Here is a 19,223-nt window from a genome sequence, read left to right as displayed (position 1 = left end):
AGACCGATGAAATGCTTTCCAAGATTCATTTTTTTCGACAGAATCCTCATGAATCATTTTCAGAGGCTTGGAATCGTTTCACCGATCTACTTATAGAGTGTCCACATCATAACCTCGCGAAAGACACGCTAGTTCGTGCCTTTTTCAAGGGATTGTTACACCACCGCAAGGAGGTGCTTGACATAATGAATGAGGGTAGTTTCCTAAGTAAGGGAGCCTAAGAGACTTATAAATTTTTAGAAGATTAAACTAAGCGTAATAATAACTGGGGGGGAGGGTAGTGACGATTTCTCCAGTTCCGCTAGTTCTTCTACAACAGTTAAAGCCGCCGGTATGTTTGAGATGAAATCCGATCCGGAACTTAAAAATTTAATCGAATCTCTAACTAAAAAGGTAGAGGCTATTTCTGTTCAACAAACGCCGATCCCCATCATGAATGTTAACTCCAATCCATGTAATTTCTGTTTGAGTCCAGAGCATCCCGACTCCTATTGTCCGTTCGCCTATGAACAACAATAGTCACAACAAGATAATGTTTGCTTGATTAATAGTTTTCCTATTCCTAACTCCCCTTGGAGACAACATCCTAATTTCAGTTGGAGAAATAATCAACAAGTAACACCTCCAGGGTTTAATAATTAAAATGTTAGGCCAGCAAACAATTATAACCAAGGCCCACCACGACAAGGTCAGAGTAATTATAATAATTATAATACTAATAGAGGTATTGTTCCGGTAAATAATAACTACCAAAATCCACCCATTAATAATCAACGTGACATAGTTCCTGTCACACAACCAGTGGCAAATACTACTCCACAACCGGATCGTTTTGATACCTTTATGCAATCTCAACAACAGATTTTACATGCCATCCAACTTTTCTTACAACAGTTAGCTCAAGAGAAAGTGTAACCCAAAGGTGTGTTAAACAGGGATACAAACTTTGACGAGATACGCTAAATATAGAGAGAAACCACCGTTTCCCAAGAAATTTGCTATGTTAAACAAGGATACAAACTTCGACGAGATTATGGAGTTTTTAAAAATCTAACGATAAACTTACCTTTTCTGGACGTAATTAAAAAATTACCTCACCATGCTAAGTTTCTCAAAGAGTTGTGCACTAAAAGGCATAAGACAAATATTCCTAAAGACGCCTTTTTAACTGAATAGTTTCCAACTTTAACAGAACACAATGGAATCGTTAAGTACAATGACCCTGGTCGTCCTACTGTTCAATGCACCTTAGGAGATTCCCACACGACAACCGCTTTACTAGACCTGGGGGCGAGTGTTAACTTACTCCCCTATTATCTATACAAACAAATAGGTCTACAAGAGATGCAACCTACTAAAATGACGTTGAAATTAGCGGATCGATCTATTAAGTACCCTAAGGGTGTGGTTAAAAATGTGCTTGTTAAGGTCCAGGATTTCTACTATCCTGCTGATTTTGTTATCCTCGATACAGAAGTCACTAACGACTCTGTTCCGATCATCTTAGGGCGTCCCTTCTTGGTGACTGCCAACACGCTTATAAACTGCCGCGATGGTTCGATGTCCTTGTCTTTTGGCCATCTTTCGGTTGAGGTAAATATTTTTAAAATGATGAAATAGTTACCAGATTCGTCTATAGATGGAGAGGTTAGCATGATCGAGAGCTTAGCTCAAGATTACTTTAATAACTCATTTCCAGAAAACCATATGCATAAATTCCTTTCTTTTGGAAGTTCAGATTTTGTCGATGACTCCTACATAGAGGAAGTCAACACCATCTTCAAGTCTACACAAATCGTAGACCCTTCGGTTGCTCCATATACAAAGCTTGAAGACCTACTGCCTAAGCAAGTATTCATTACTCAAAATGAGGACCCTCCAGAAGTATTTATCGATATTCCTTTCACCCCGTTGCTTAAACCTCTTCCTCCTGAGTTAAAGTATATTCAACTTGATCCGGATGGTAGTCATCTGGTAATTATATCTTCTCTGTTATCTAAGGAGGAAGAGACACAGTTGATCAGGGTGATTAGGGAACATCGTTCTGCGATTGGTTGGTCCCTAGCCGACATTAAGGGAATTGACCCTAATGTGTGCACTCATCGTATCCATTTAGAGGATAACGCAAAGACTTCCCACCTAACCTCGGCGCGTTTTAAACCCTGCCATGAAAGAAGTGGTCAGGGAAGAGGTCTTACGGTTACTCGATGTGGGTATCATATACCCAATATCTGATAGCGAATGGGTAAGTCCCATTCATGTAGTTCCAAAGAAATCAGGGATTACCATGGTATGTAACGCCAAGGGTGAATATGTTGCCACGCATGGTCCTATGAAATGGAGGATCTGTATTGATTACAGATGTTTAAATGCCATGACACGAAAGGATCATTTTCCTTTACCCTTTATAGATCAGATACTTGAATGTCTAGCTGCTCATGCTTTTTATTATTTTTTGGATGGCTACTCTGGCTATTTCCAAATTATTATTGATATTGATGACCAAGAAAAGACTGCCTTTACATGTCCTTTTGGAACATATGCCTATAAACGAATGCCTTTTGGCCTTTGTAATGCTCCTGGTACCTTCCAGCGGTGTATGCTTCATATATTTAGTGACATGGTAGAGCGTTTCATGGAAGTGTTCATGGATGATTTTTCTATCTATGGAGACTCTTTCACTGAATGCCTGTCTAACCTGTCTAAAGTTTTAACACGATGTGAAGAGAAGAGTCTCATTTTAAATTGGGAAAAATGTCACTTTATGGTGAAAAAAAGTATAGTACTAGGTCACATCGTATCTAGTGATGGCATCGAAGTAGATAAGGCCAAACTAGATAAGATAGTGACTCTACCTATACCACGGACTGTCCATAATATTAGAGCCTTTCTAGGCCATGTAGGTTTTTATAGGCGTTTTATTAAAGATTTTTCGAAAATAGTTAGACCCTTAACTAATCTGCTTTTAAAAGAGGCCATCTTTGATTTTAATTTTAACTATAAATAGGCTTTTGAAACTTTAAAAGCCGCCTTAACTTCTGCACCCATTATACAGCCTCCCGATTGGCCTAAACCTTTTAAACTCATGTGTGATGCTAGTGATTATGTAGTTGGTGCTGTCTTGGGACATAAACTAGATAATAAATCCACTGTTATTTATTATGCTAGTAAAACTCTAAACGATGCTCATAGGAATTATACAACTACTGAAAAAGAATTCTTAGCTGTCGTTTATGCTTTAGATAAGTTTTGTCCTTATTTGGTTGGTTCTAAGACTCTAGTTTACACGGACCATGCAACCCTTAGGTACCTTCTCGCAAAGAAGGATGCTAAGCAGAGATTAATCCGATGGATTCTTCTCCTGCAAGAATTCACATTAGAAATAAAGGACAAATGAGGGGTAAAAAATGTAGTTGCCGACCACTTATCTAGACTTACAAACGACGATGATAGTGATTCTGACTTCATACCGGACTCTTTTCCAGATGAGCATCTGTATGCTATTTTTTCTGTACCATGGTATGATGACATTGTGAATTATTTAGCGTCTGATGTTATTCCTTATGATTGGTCAAGAAATGAATGTAAGAAGTTCTTGGCCAGAGTTAAGCTATACTACTGGGATGAGCCCTACCTTTTCAAGTATTGTGCGGATCCGATTATTCGTCGTTGTATTCCCCAATGGGAATATAATGAGGTTCTCTCATTCTGCCATGACAAAAAGTGTGGTGGCCATTTTAGTGGTATGAAAACAGCTTCTAAAATTCTTCAATGTGGGTTTTATTGGCCTACTCTCTTTAAAGATGCCCAAGTACATTGCAAGACGTGCATTCGTTGCCAACAACTTGGGCAAATCATGAAGCGTAATATGATGCCATTGAATCCAATCATGGCGGTAGAAATTTTTGACGTATGGGGCATTGATTTCATGGGCCCCTTTCCAGTTTCCCACGGTTTCATTTATATTCTAGTCGCCGTGGACTACGTGTCTAAATGGATAGAGGCCATGGCTTGCCGTAGCAATGACCATAAGTGTCACACCCCGAATTTCGACAGAATTCGGAAAAACATTATTTGTCCCCGACTCTTCGATCTCCGAGGTGTGACGCACTCTCCACTTCCAAAAACCCATAAACAGTTTAAAATATGCGGATAATTAAAACCCAATAAAAATTTCAATTATACATAAGTCCTCTTCATTACAAAAATTCCCAATTAAGATTAGGTTACAAATCTCTTTTCAATAACTCTTTAATTAAAATATACAAATAAGAATACAAAAACATTGTCTAGACTGAAAAGCTATATCACCTCAAGGGAAAAACAAAACGTATCCGGAGATGTAACACTAATGCAAACCACAAGCAGCAGCCAACCTTCTTCAACACTAAACCTGTCAAAACTTATCAACTATGTTCATTGAATGAACACACCCGATAAGCAAACATGCAAATCGGGTCAGCATTATAAACAATGCTGGTGTGAGTAGCCCTAAAGTACAATCTATAATTATACATATATATACACAATCCATACGGCAGTTAGTTCCTCCACCGAGGCGCCTTAACTTTCAACGACTAACATAACAACCTTTAGTACAATAATTAAGGCAGGTAGTTCCTCCACTGAGGCGCCTTAACTTCCAACAACTAATACGACATTCTTAACTACAATAAGTAAGGCAGGTAGTTCCTTCACTGAGGCGCCTTAACTTCCCACTAACCACACAACAAACTATACATCTAATAAATAAGGCAGGTAGTTCCTCCATCGAGGCGCCTTAGGTTCTAACTAAACAAATAACCAACCAAACATATTACCATAATTAGATTATTTCAGGCTTTCTTTGCGTGTCCCTAAAATTCACGTCGTATCTATGTCTTACCTAGTTTCCCTGGCTACCACAATCGCTACCCAACGCCGAACATGTACATCCACATGCCTCCCCTTATATAATGTACCACTCCGTGCGTAACCACCCCCGAAATGGATGCCGCGACACCGTAAATCCTCACATGGAAGCCATTATATAAGTAATGCCCCTATTCGGCATAAAATATCGCGCGTCTCGTTCCAATATTTGCGAACGGAATAATCAACATCTTATATATCAACATCTTATATATCAACATCTTATATCTCAACATCTTATATATCAACATCTTATATCTCAAGCCACTATTCGGCTACGATTGCCCAACACATGGGTCAATCAACATCTCATATATATACAACATCTTATATATCAACATCTTATATCTCAAGCCACTATTCGGCTACGATTGCCCAACACATGGGTCAATCAACATCTCATATATATACAACATCTTATATATCAAATACGCCCACACAGGGCAGATCACATGAGTTGTGGTAGTCAGGTTCTAGGATTTTCGTTACGTAATTTATTCAGGTGTCATACATTAATGACTCATAATAATTCCACTATATCACGTGCAGGTCAATTGCCTTATTGCACTAAGCCACAATATATAGAAATATCTCAATTATATCTCATAGTCACTTTCATTCTTTCACGTGCCAATATATTATTGCACAACGCCACAATCCCGTGGGCAAATATTCACCAATACTATATTAGCATCTCACATATAAAATAATGGAGTGTATATACATTTCTCCAAGATATTGCATTAATATATATATCCCAACATATGATATCATGTCATAATGCTTCAACGTATCGCCTACATTTTTATTATAACGTATTAGGAATATAATGTCTCCTAACATCTCAATATCGTCACGTGCCAAAATACACAACATCAATGTCAAATCTTTCTTAGATAAAGACAACCAAATATATACTAGCTTCCACAGCATTTTATTACTATATGTGTCCATATAATATACACATAAAACGTAGCACAAATAAACAGTCCACAATCCACAATCAAAGCCTAATATATATATGCTTTACACACTACTCACGTCAAATCTAAATTAGATAATGACCCACCAAGTTATATAATATCGACAATATTTTATTACTATATGTGTCCATATAATCAAATATGTGAAAAACGGGAAAAGTCAACGTTTCAAAGTCAACGGTCAAAGTCAACGGTCAACAGTCAAAGTCAACAGTCAACGGTCAACAGTCAACGGTTAAAATCAACGGTCAACAGTCAAAGTCAACATGCCACGGTCAAAGGCAAACTGTCCTGGTCAAAGTCAAACTGTCGTTTCCGTGTTCGACAGGTTCAGGGTCATAGCCATGGTTCATGGCTAAGGTAATGGTTCGGACCCAACTGGCCAAGCCCAAACCTTAAAACCCGAAAGTCTAAACGTTTAAAGACCCAATTACATTTATTTTAAGTCCTACGGACTGGCCCAAAAACTTTGAATTAAACTGGTCCACAAATCTTAATTAAATCGGGCCCAAACAAAACACTCTAAACTAGCTAAGGCCCAGCCACTTAAAAATTAGAACTGGCCCCATCTAAAAATAGAATCCGGCCCACATAAACTTAGAATTTTGGCCCAACCAAACAATTAAACATTTCGGCCCAACAATCACCTAAGGCCCAAGTCCCAGGCCCAAGAGATGAACAGTGCATCTTCTTCCTCAATTCTCCTCCACCACCACCAAAACCGACCACCACAAATTCCAATCACCACCCCTCCAAACATACCCGAAAATGCTCAGGGGAAAAACCCCCACAACATTAACAAAGCCGAAAATCCCAACTCTTAAATCCACCATCTTATCCAAATCTAGATCTAAAATCGCACCACCATTAAAGCTTGTTTCAAGCTTCCAACCGCCACCATTTTCAGGCCTCACACACACTACCCTAGCCATCACCCCCAATCCCTTCCCAGCCGACGAATTCCCACCAATGAAAACTACAAAAGTTCAACTCCAGTATATCAGTAACGCCATTAATGGCTTCCCCAACCTTCACTCGACAGCCCACAATCGCAGCACTCCTCTCCTTAATACAAACCCACCACAACAACATCCTAACCATCCTAACCACAAGTTCCAACCAAACAATGGGGATGTTTACTCTGTCTCGGTTTGGGCGACGCCATTAACGCCATTTCCAAGCTTTTTCCAAGCTTTAACAGCACCCCTTAACACTCCTTCCAGCTTCCATAACCCCATTCAATCGACTAACAACCAACAAGAGTTCCAAAATATAAACGGGTAGGCGACGCCATTACAGTAATTCAAAGCTTTCAACAGTTTAATCATTTTAATTACAACAACGAAATTTAAGAAAGTTAAATAATACAAAGACACGAAGTCCAATACAACAGGCTTTAACAATGCTACAGGACGCCGAGTAATGAACAGTAAAATTAGTGAAAACATAGGACAATAAAACGGTTTCTGTATTCCGGTGAAATAGCAAAATAGCTATGATAAGAGCCCAAAACTGTAGTTTTAACCCCTTAATAATCATACTGTTAGACCAATTATGTGAATAATAAGTAAGAGTTAATACTGATTACGCGTTTTTATGCATTTCAGGCTTCAAAGTCCATTATGTGCAGAAATGTGCCACTTTTAGCGAGATAAAGGAGCAAAAGTCGCCAGAACTTCCTCCGAATGCCATATCTTTGGACTCAGACCACTGAATGAGGCCTACCTTATGTCAAAACGACCGGCTCGGAAAGAGCTTTGCAATGGTCCAAGCCTTGACCCAATCAGAGGAGCAGAAGTAGACGAAAAGTCTGTGGAAGCCAACTGCAGCTGAAGAGGCCTTTTTGGACTGAAAAAATTGGGTTTTGGGCCTGATTCTCTGGCCCAAAACATGGCTCCAAGCCCATGCACGATTTTTGGATCTGAATGTATAAGAACAAAAGCTTAACTCAGTGTTAAGGGAGTCGGAGTCAAAGTCAGAGCAGTCAATGGCAGTTAGGTTAGGTAGATAGCTTAGAATAGAAAGTAGCCATTAAAATAGCTTCTAGATCTAGATTTAATTGTTTTATTGAATTAGTTTCAAATCCTTTATTAGATTAAACCTTTGGATCTTGTTCTTCATTTGATTAAATCAATAAAGTAGTGTCCTTTATCAATTTCGTTTTTGTCATTTACAATTTATTAGATCTAAATTCAATTCTTATTACCATTCAATTCTTAGTTATTAATTAGATTCCATTATTGTTTAATTAAGTAAATTTCAATGCTTTATATTATGTTTAGTTTAAATTTAAATGGAAATGATTATGAAATGATTCAAGGCTAAACCTCCATTAGAGGGGGTGAGAAGCCTTGATGAAAGCTTGATTCCGTTTAACGTAGAGTCGCCATAATTTCTATTCCACGCCGAATAATTAGTTCACCATGAGAATGGGTTTAATTGTTCACATGCTAGTTATAAATTGGTAGAAATGCCATGTGTAATTAGGGATTAGGAAGAACCGATTGTTCCGTGTAGCGCTTCAATTGATTACTTACGACTTCGTCGCTAGTGGATTAAGTTGAGTTAAGGTGGAATCAATCCCCCTCTAACTCCTTATCATCGAATCAACGTAGCATTCCCTTAGTATTCTGATAACCGACTAGTGCATCTTGTGGGTAGTTGCACCATAGTTTAGTTGCCCCTTCGTAAAGCTCTCATTGACTTTAAGTAGAGTATTGAGACTAGAAAACAAGCATACGGAAGGACTAAGAGTGGAACGAATCAATCTACTCCACTATATCGTATTATTGATTGAGAGTAGAAGATTTGATAATTGAGACAGTAAAAGTTAGTTGTTAGTTTACTTACGTTGTGAATTCATCACTCATTTCGTAGGTAGACTAATCATTTTTATCAGTTATCAAATGGCGCCGCTGCCAAACCACCACCACCACATCATATTTAAACCCTCACTCCATTCCAAACACTAGATGGCTCAACGCCGAATTATACCGGAGCAAGTTTTCATCGCAGACCATTTCGCCCGCTTTCACGGTGACGAAATGGCTAGTAGAGACTGAATAGTCTTCGGTACTTTCGACCGAAGCCTTCTACCACGAAGACTTGGTCCGACGTTTCTACTACAACACCGGGAGTTGGAGGGGAGTAGGATTTTGTGATGGTAAGGAAGAAGAGAAGGGAGTTGACTCATCGGGTTGTTGGTCGAGATTCTAGGCATTCCGCCTAGAATCCATCCGGAGGCCACCTTTACAGAGCCCCGGTTTGACGGGGTGGGGCCATTGATGGGCGTTATCGCCATCAATGGGAGCTACAATACAAACTCCCATTGTGTTCGCCAGGCATCCCTCGGACCAACCAAATTTGGCTACTGACCCGATGGATTGGGTCGGAATGTCCTAGGGGAAGGACAAGGTCGGCGACATCGGTCCGACCTGCCTCCATCGCCCTATGGATACTCCGTGAGCGTATACGATTTCGTATCCCGGAGTTTTTGCCGAAAGCATGATTAGGGGGTTGGAAGGTCTTTGGCACCTCTTCCTGTGTTAATCACCAAGATCATGCTGAAGATGAAAGCAGCTCCAGCGTCTGAGAGGATTTACATTACCCTACACCGGAACACGCGTATCTATAGGGAGTGTGTCCAACAAGTTTGGAGGAGGGCGGAGGATAGAGAGGAAGAAGAAGAGGATGGTGGGGCTGGGAATGAAGAGGAGGAGGATGAGGATGCCTCCGAGGATGAGGAGGACGTGACCTACTTTGATGCAGATGCCTTCCATAGGTGTTGGTCTGATGCAGAACGCATGGCTATGCTTCATAGGGGCATGCGTTCACTAAACACTATCTGCACAGACCTCCGGACTCGACATCTACTATTCATCACAACTTCGAGATCCGCACCCGGAGGAGGATGAAAGATGGGGAGCAGCGGCAGGGCTGAGATGGAAGCCCAGCGCCCGGTTTAGAGTGGATATGCTAGACGCTTCCCACCTCATCTGATCGCCTCCTCGAGGACACGACTACGAGACATGAGCGTCGTCGGCGACGAAGGACGACTCGCTTCGGACCTTCGGAGCCCGTGAGCCACCACTAGAGATCAGGTTCTTCCTCACCCACCAATTGGGCGAGGTGTTTAGAGAGGATGAGGAGTGATAGTCGTAGTTATTTTGTTTTATAAGTTGTTGTTTTATTTTATTTTTGTTGTTTTTATTGTAATGTAATTTTTTATTCTCGTAATTTGAATTTTGTAAGTGAAAGGACCTCCGAATGAAAATTATAATATAAGGGTTATTTCCAAAGATGTGTGCTTGTTTCATATTGATCCCACCTTCCCAACTTGTTTGGGGGTGGTTTTATCATTTCAAGTCGTATTTTTATAAAACCCTAGTGTTAGAATTTCATCATGGAGTAAGGTGAAAATATGGAGTTTAGGCCTATCTATGATTGAGAATCATTGTAGGATGAAATCTAGATTAAATAGGTACATTCAATCATAAAATCCAAATAAGAGATACTGGGTTTGAATCAGAATCCAAGATATGAGTTGTTTCCGTTTTCGAGTTTGGAAATTTTAGGATTTCCGGAAACTGCCGTAATTAGTTTTGGCAACTTTCCGATCCATTCTAGCAACTTTAAACCTATATAAACTTGATACAATCTACCCTCACAACTCACACTACACCTAAACCCCATCACTCACCCTTCACACCCGCGATTCCCACGTTTCGTCTCCATTTTCACAAAATCGCACCTCGAGGGCCGCTTCTAGTTGAGCTCAGCGCCTACACTTCGTCGAAAAAATTTGCTTTCGAGGCCCAAGCCAAGTCAAGTCAATTCGACCAGCTAAAGTTACGGAATTCTAAAATACAAAGACGCCAGCGCTTTTATTTGGCGCCAGCGCATACCGACTTCTCTGGACCAGAAAAATTCCAGTTTTTCGCGCGTTGTGCCCGGTCGTTTTGCAACTATTCCAGAACGTAGTTTTGAGATGACATCTCCCATAATAATACCGGAACAGTCTTTCGAAGATTTGTTCCAAAGCACTACTTACGGTTGCTTGGTTTCGTGGTGATCACATACGTTGGTAGGAACCTCTTATGGTAAGACCGGTGAACTTTATTCTCCAAAGACTTGCATCTTATTTTTATAATAACTGCATTTTCTTTGAGAGACCGGATGGAGAACAAGTGTTCTCCATCACCATTGACGATGAACCAATGGAAATTACCAGGTTCTTGCTAGCATTTGTTCTTGGACTTGCTATGCCCGCTGAGATACAAGACCCATGGTGCTATTGGGTCGATAATATGCATGTCTATACTTATGAGTCTTTGCACGAGGCTTATGGGGCGTGCATTTTCCGTATTGAGGACCAAGGGACTATAACGTTGCCCTTGGTAGCCCGGTCCATGAACATAGGAACCTGTTATGTTTTGGATTATGCTAAACATTTTAGGGAATGGCGTTTTTCTTACGTGAATGACGCCACTTGCAGCGTTTTCCTTGCTTTAGCCAATGGGCGCCCGGTTCTATGACCTTCCCGGACTTTGATGTCTAGTTTAGCACGAGCCCATACCATGAGGCATAAGTACCTTCTTATGCCCGTTCTAATTTCACGTATTATGCTATGTTTCTTTCCCCGCTTTTTGTACACGCTTCACGGATTGGATTAAGGTAGACACGGTCGCGACCCACCAATAGTATTATTCGATCTTTTAGTGCAATGACTTGGCATGGGTGGCGGATACAACCTCACCAGTTGCACCCTACACCCCATCGACCAAAGTGGCACTTAATAGGTTAGCAACCATAGATGATAAATGGCGTGAAGCCCGGCAAATTATCATAGCATGGCAGGGGCCTTGAAGGAACCTCACTTCTTTATAGAAGTAGAGGATGACGAATAACAACAACGAGTGGAGGTAAGTTTTAGTTCTTGAGTGTCCGCTTATGTCCCAAGCAATTTAATTATGTTAACCCCATAATGGGTGGAACTCTTATAGAGTTAAGTCGGTTTTATTTCCTATATTAGTATGCGTTCTAACCTTGTTTTGCGGATGTTTCAATTTCACGCTTCTTCATGGTATTTTTCCTACCCTCTTTATTTACAATGCTTTGAGAACAAAGCATGCTTTTTGTTTGGGGGGGGGGCATAGAAACACGTGTAATTAAGACATCTGCTAGGATATAAATATATAATATGCATTCGTTTTCTAGTTAAAATTTCAAAAATTTAAAAATATAAATAAATAAGTCATGCTATACACTTAGGAATATTGGTATTGTTTCTTTCTCCATGCTCTTAACAATCTAGAAGTCTCACATAGCTTTTGCATCAGAATAATTGTTAGAAACTTAGGTTAATACGTAGGTAATAATCTTTGCATCTATCTATAAATATATTACATGAGTATCTATGATTGTTAGCAATGAAGTTTTCTCAAATCTAGGCTAGAGTACTTTATTCTACAAATCCTGTGAGAATATAGCCTAAAAGCCTTATATGAAATAAACATTTGAGAAATGACACAAGGGAGAAGTAAAATCCGGATAGAGAAATCACACGTCCACTTGCTTGATCACTAAACCATATCCTAAGTGAGAATTTAGGCCGCTCTTTGGATCGATATAGCCAGAAATTCAAACCTATGAATTATTTTCCGCTAGTCGCCACTCTGAGCCTTTCATTAGCCCTTCCATAAACCACAATTCCTTTACCCTCATTACAAAAACAAAAACAAAATAAATAATATATATATATATATATATATATATATATATATATATATATATATATATATATATATATATAATAAATCAACCTACCCAATGAAGATAAGTCTGAGAATAAAATGAGTGAAGAAAGAAGAAGAGAAAACCCGTGTAAAACAAAAATTAGTTAGTTGCTTCAAAAAAAAAAAAGTTTCCATCCAAGGAAAAGAAAAAAAAAAAAAAAAAAAGAAATAAAATAAAAACTCCAAAAATAGAATAAAAGGGAGTCAAAAGCCAAAGAAAAAGAAAAAAAAAAAAAAAAGGCTAAGGATGGAAACAAATTGTAGAAGCAAAAGTAAATAACAAGGTTTTCTCTAGTTACATAATATAAAGACTCTATTATCTCAGACTTGTCCTTAGAATATCCATTTCCTTCCTTCTTAAACCATCTCCTAATCCCCGTAACACCTAATAAAGACCTCTAGCTCAATTAGGAATAGGTTAGTGTGATAGTAAGTGGCAGATGTGTTTGATCGACCCCGGCTTCCTTGTTGTCATTGAGATTGTAAGGTAAAGTGTGCCCACTTTGTAATCGGAGTAGCTTAAACTTGAGTGGAAAAATCGTGAGTGTTGTTTCTTGACTATTATTGTGAGAACCTACTTAAGGGCGCTTATTCCGAAGTTCTCGAAAACAAACCCGCTAAACATTTGATAGTACTACTCATTGTATATATGTTTATTGTAGATGATTGATTATTATGCATATATTAACTTAGGGTTTTGACCGGTTATTCTTATGTAATTGCTAGAGAGATGTATAGATAGTTGAGCATGAATAAGGAAACAATAGTTTTATTTTCTTAGTCGTTGTAGTATAGATGAAGTTTGTGAGTACCTTCACTGGAAAACTCTCACGAGGCTATAACTCGTCCCACTAGGGAATTCCTAGTGGTTTAAGGCCTTGTTGCATATGGTCAATGCAATCGCACTCTCAAATAAACGAGAGTAGTTAGAACTCCATTTTTGGTCACTTATTCTAATTTCTCATCTTTGCTTGGGACAAGCAAAATGTTTGTTTGGGGTGGTTTGATAAGAGCCCAAAACTGTAGTTTTAACCCCCTTAATAATCATACTTGTTAGACCAATTATGTGAATAATAAGTAAGAGTTAATACTGATTACGCGTTTTTTTATGCATTTCAGCTTCAAAGTCCATTATGTGCGAAAATGTACCACTTTTAGCGAGATAAAGGAGCAAAAGTCGCCAGAACTTCCGAATGCCATATCTTTGGACTCAGACCTCGGAATGAGGCCTACCTTATGTCAAAACGACCGGCTCGGAAAGAGCTTTGCAATGGTCCAAGCCTTGACCCAATCAGAGGAGCAGAAGTGGACGAAAAGTCTGTGGAAGCCAACTGCAGCTGAAGAGGCCTTTTTGGACTGAAAGAATTGGGTTTTGGGCCTGATTCTCTGGCCCAAAACATGGCTCCAAGCCCATGCACGATTTTTGGATCTGAATGTATAAGAACAAAAGCTTAACTCAGTGTTAAGGGAGTCGGAGTCAAAGTCAGAGCAGTCAATGGCAGTTAGGTTAGGTAGATAGCTTAGAATAGAAAGTAGCCATTAAAATAGCTTCTAGATCTAGATTTAATTGTTTTATTGAATTAGTTTCAAATCCTTTATTAGATTAAACCTTTGGATCTTGTTCTTCATTTGATTAAATCAATAAAGTAGTGTCCTTTATCAATTTCGTTTTTGTCATTTACAATTTATTAGATCTAAATTCAATTCTTGTTACCATTCAATTCTTAGTTATTAATTAGATTCCATTATTGTTTAATTAAGTAAATTTCAATGCTTTATATTATGTTTAGTTTAAATTTAAATGGAAATGATTATGAATGATTCAAGGCTAAACCTCCATTAGAGGGGGTTGAGAAGCCTTGATGAAAGCTTGATTCCGTTTAACGTAGAGTCGTCGTAATTTCTATTCCACGCCAGAAATAATTAGTTCACCATGAGAATGGGTTTAATTGTTCACATGCTAGTTATAAATTGGTAGAAATGCCATGTGTAATTATGGATTAGGAAGAACCGATTGTTCTGTGTAGCAGTTCAATTCGGATTACGACGACTCGTGGATTAAGTTGAGTTAAGGTGGAATCAATCCCCCTCTAACTCCTTATCATCGAATCAACGTAGCATTCCCTTAGTATTCTGATAACCGACTAGTGCATCTTGTGGGTAGTTGCACCATAGTTTAGTTGCCCCTTCGTAAAGCTCTCATTGACTTTAAGTAGAGTATTGAGACTAGAAAACAAGCATACGGAAGGACTAAGAGTGGAACGAATCAATCTACTCCACTATATCGTATTATTGATTGAGAGTAGAAGATTTGATAATTGAGACAGTAAAAGTTAGTTGTTAGTTTACTTACGTTGTGAATTCATCACTCATTTCGTAGGTAGACTAATCATTTTTATCAGTTATCAAGCTACTCACCTGTATGAACAGCTCCTACGAATTTCTCCGAGTCGGAGCCGTCGCGCTCCACCCTCCAGAAATCCAGCTTTCATCTCTGCCTCCATTTTTAATATTTTATTATTCTCTGAACCCTATTTTCCAGAACAATGTGTTTATATACTTGGGTCCGAAACCCAAGCCCAACACAGACTCGGGCCCAAAACCAGGCCCACATGTCCCGAGTCCAATCCAACGAATTTTTAAATAAATAATTTAATTAATTAATAATTATAAAAATACGTATTAAAAAATACGGGCGTTACAATAAGACAGTTGTGTTTTTTGTTAAAGAATATATTTTCTGTCGATTTGGCATTCCCAAATCCATCATTAGTGATGGTGGAACACATTTTTGCAACAGAGTTGTTGCATCTCTAGTGAAAAAGTATGGAGTTACACATAAAGTAGCAACTCCGTATCATCCACAAACTAGTGGACAAGTAGAAGTTTCTAATAGGGAAATCAAAAAGATATTAGAAACAACTGTAAATCCTGATAGGAAGGACTGGTCAAAGCGTCTATCTGATGCCTTATGGGCATATAGGACGGCTTTCAAAACTCCTATAGGTATGTCTCCCTTTAGACTTGTATTTGGGAAACTTTGTCATTTGCCCATTGAATTGGAGCACCGTGCTATGTGGGCTATAAAAAGCCTTAACTTCAATGTCGATGAGGTGGGTGTCAAGCATAAGTTACAATTGAATGAGCTTGAAGAAATCCTTAGCGATTCTTATGATCTCGCGAAGGATTATAAAGCTAACATGAAACGTGTTCATGATAAGCAAATCTTGCGCAAAGAGTTTGTGGTAGGTCAAAAAGTCTTGCTTTACAACTCCCGTCTACATATTTTTCCAGGGAAATTAAAAATCTGTTGGTCTGGTCCTTTTCTGGTTACTGAAGTCACCCCTCATGGGGTAATCACCTTGGTAAATCCCAAGGACAACAATACCTTTCAAGTCAATGGCCAACGGTTGAAACATTTTCACGAGCTATTGTTCCCTGATGTAGAGAAAGTCCTTTTACAGGACCCTGTCTATGAGAACTGACCTTTTTCATTGGTGTACTTCCTTTCATTTCCATATATTGGTAAGTGCACCATTCAGGTAACCGGGCCCTCCTTATGGAGTGTGTGGCTGTAAGTACCGGATCCTAAGTCCACGTTAAACATAATTCATATTTTCCACTCTTGCATGTTTTCTCGGATTTTGAGTCATGTTCTTCTATGGTGTGAATTATACATTTATTGCTTTATTGTTTTTCTTATATTAAACCTTATTCATAAACAATAAAAATTGTTAAAATCATAAAAATAGTAATTTAGGAAGTCTCGGGAATCTAACTTTAAAAGACCCACTTTTAAAACAAATTTTCTAAACTTCGTTGACAAAAATTTGTTTGGGGGTGGGGTGTTCGTTTCTGTACTGGATTGTTCAACTTTTCATTTGTGTTTCTTAGGCCGTTTAATTGTATTTCGATTTAGGTTGACTTTATCTATGAAATTAGAGTTCATTCGTTCGCATAACTTACATTATGCACATACTTCGAGGCATTTTCCATCTTCTTATATGTCATCCATGGTCGGAATAGAGTGTTTTATGGATCATTGGATTGGAAATTCTCTCCTGATCATTTTCATAGCTCATTCGCAAAAATCGGACCGGTAACAAAGCGGCAAATTTAGTTTGAAGTTGTGCGAAAAATTGAAAAATTCGAAAAATCAAATTGGGCTTGGGCCCAATCTCGTGCACACGTGCAACGCACGTGCGTCTCCATCCTCAACACAACAGTCCCGTTCCTCCTCAAAACCGCCATTAACAAAGTTGTAAGCTTTAAAACCTAACCTAAAAAAAAAAAAAAAAAAACCTAATTACACCCACACCAATCAATTAAATCCGCCCCAAATCTCCTCCAAACTACACCCACCACCATCCCCACAAATTCCCACCACCAAAACATTAGAAAAAACAAAAAAAAATTAAGGAATTTGAACTGCCGCGCCACCACCACTGTTTGGTTAGTGAGGTTGTCTTAAACACCATCTCCACATTCAATTTAAATCCCCAACTCGTCCCAAATCTTAAAATGGCTCAAAGACATCGGATTTTGCCGGAGCATGCATTTACTGCCGACCACTTCACGCCGTTTTACGGTGACGATATCGTTAGGAGAGATTAGAGTGGTTTGTGGTACTCGACAAACGATTTTTACCATGAAGATTTGGTCCGACAGTTTTATAGGATGAGGGAGTTAGATGGAAATAGGATTTTTGTTAAGGTGGCTAGGAGGAGGAGGGAAGTCTCTACTGGGTTGTTAGCTGAGATTTTAGGCATTTCGCTTAGACGCCATCTCGATGTCACACTACAGGATTCCCAATTTACTGGGGTCGAACCTTTGATGAATGTGACTGTTTCGGAAGGAAACTACAATGCGAGCTTGCATTGTGTTCGCCAGTCGTCTCTCAGAACCAACTAGCTGGCTGTAGCTCAGTGGATTGGTAGGAATATCATAGGGAAGGAGAAAGTCAGTGACATCGGTCTGAACTGCCTTCACATTCTATGGATACTCCAAGAGTAGAAGTACGAGTTTTGTATTTTGGAGTTTTTGGGTAACATGATTAGGGGAGTTGGGAAGAGTATTGCACATCTCCCTGTTTTGATAACCAAGATCATGATGACCTTGAGAGCGACTCCGACTTCTGATAGGATTTGCTTGAAAGAGCACCGAAATCCCTATATTTATATGGAGTGTATCCAACGAGCTTGGAGGTTGCCTGAAGAGAGGGTAGTCGAAGAGGATGACTCGGAGGATGAGGAGGACACGACATGTTTTGATGCCGATGCCTTGGAGAGGTGTAGGTCGGATGCAGAACGCATGGCTGTGATTCATCATGGCATGCGTTCTCTCAATACTATTTGTGAAGACCTCCGAACTCGGTAGGCTACCATGCATCATAACTTCGAGACTCGTGCCCAGCGCGAGGATGAGCAGACGAGGGCCGAGATGGAAGCTTAGCGCAAATTTCGAGATGATATGCTTGCACACTTTCCACCCCAGGGGGGTGCTTCTTCTGAGGAGCAATCTGTGAGGCACGAGTGTCGTCACCGCAGGACGGATGGCTCTGGCCCATTAGGAGCTCAGGAGACATCACCTTCCCATGTCCCTTCCACTACTAGCAGCGAGTGGTTTAGGAATATTATGAGTTGATGTTGTTTTGTATTTGTTTTTTATTTTACTTCGGATGTTAATTTATGAATTCCATATTTAATTTTGAATTTGGTTGTTAAATGTTGTTTGAATTTCCGTTTTAATATAATATGGTTCTTTTTAAATTGTGCAATGTTTTTATCATTAATCCCACCTTCCCGAATTGTTTGGGGGTGGCATTATGTATTCTAGCATGATTTTTGATATGATCCTTCGGTTTAGAATTTGTGTTGGAGTGAGGGTTGAGAATATTGCCTATGGGCATCACTATGAATAGATATTGTGATAGGATGAAATCTCGATGAATTAGGCAGTTTCTATCCTAAATTCAACCTAAATGATATTAGGTTTGTTTCGGAATAGAGAATATGGGTTGTTTCCAATTTCGGTTTTGGAAATTTTTTGTTTTCGGGAATTGTCTTAATACTTTTTGGTAATTTCCCGATTCGTTTTAGCAACTTAAAACTTATAAAAACTTTATTTATTCTACACTCACAACCCACACTACACCTCACTTTCATCTCTCACCTTTCACTCCCACGATTCCCATCTTCTTATCCATTTTAGCACTATCGATGGCTTCGGCGCCTGTGCTTCCCGATGGAGCTGACCTGCGCCCTAGGCACTCTGACAAAATTTCATCAGGGTCCGCGCCCTACCAATCCCTGATCTGAGCGCAACCTGCGCCCACAACACAGGAATTCCAGTTTTCATCCTGAGCGCGACCCGCGCCCATCCCAGGTATAAAGTGAGTGCGCCTTGCGCCCAAGTGCCTGGAACTAAAAAATCACCAAGGCGCACCCCGCGCCCTATCCAGGCATAGGTGGAGCGCACCCCGCTCCCAAAACCCCGTGGGCAAGAAAAATTCCAATTTTTGTGGGTTGTTCTAGGA

General features: G+C 39.5%; 1 long non-coding RNA gene across 1 annotated transcript; it reads right to left on the bottom strand.

Annotated features, from left to right (window-relative positions):
* Positions 1–4,153: 4,153 nt before the first annotated feature.
* On the bottom strand, positions 4,154–15,206 carry LOC147517499 (uncharacterized). The gene is made up of 2 exons (XR_015213889.1): positions 15,107–15,206; positions 4,154–4,410 (listed from the first exon to the last, which is right to left on the bottom strand). It is a non-coding gene; the product is annotated as an uncharacterized LOC147517499 (long non-coding RNA).
* Between the last annotated feature and the right edge of the window lie 4,017 nt (positions 15,207–19,223).

This window comes from Coptis chinensis, chromosome 2 (assembly GCF_015680905.1).
Source record: "Coptis chinensis isolate HL-2020 chromosome 2, ASM1568090v1, whole genome shotgun sequence".
In the NCBI taxonomy this organism is placed as follows: domain Eukaryota; kingdom Viridiplantae; phylum Streptophyta; class Magnoliopsida; order Ranunculales; family Ranunculaceae; genus Coptis; species Coptis chinensis.
Note: the sequence above shows the minus strand (reverse complement) of the source record. Positions and strands in the feature narration are given on the sequence as shown.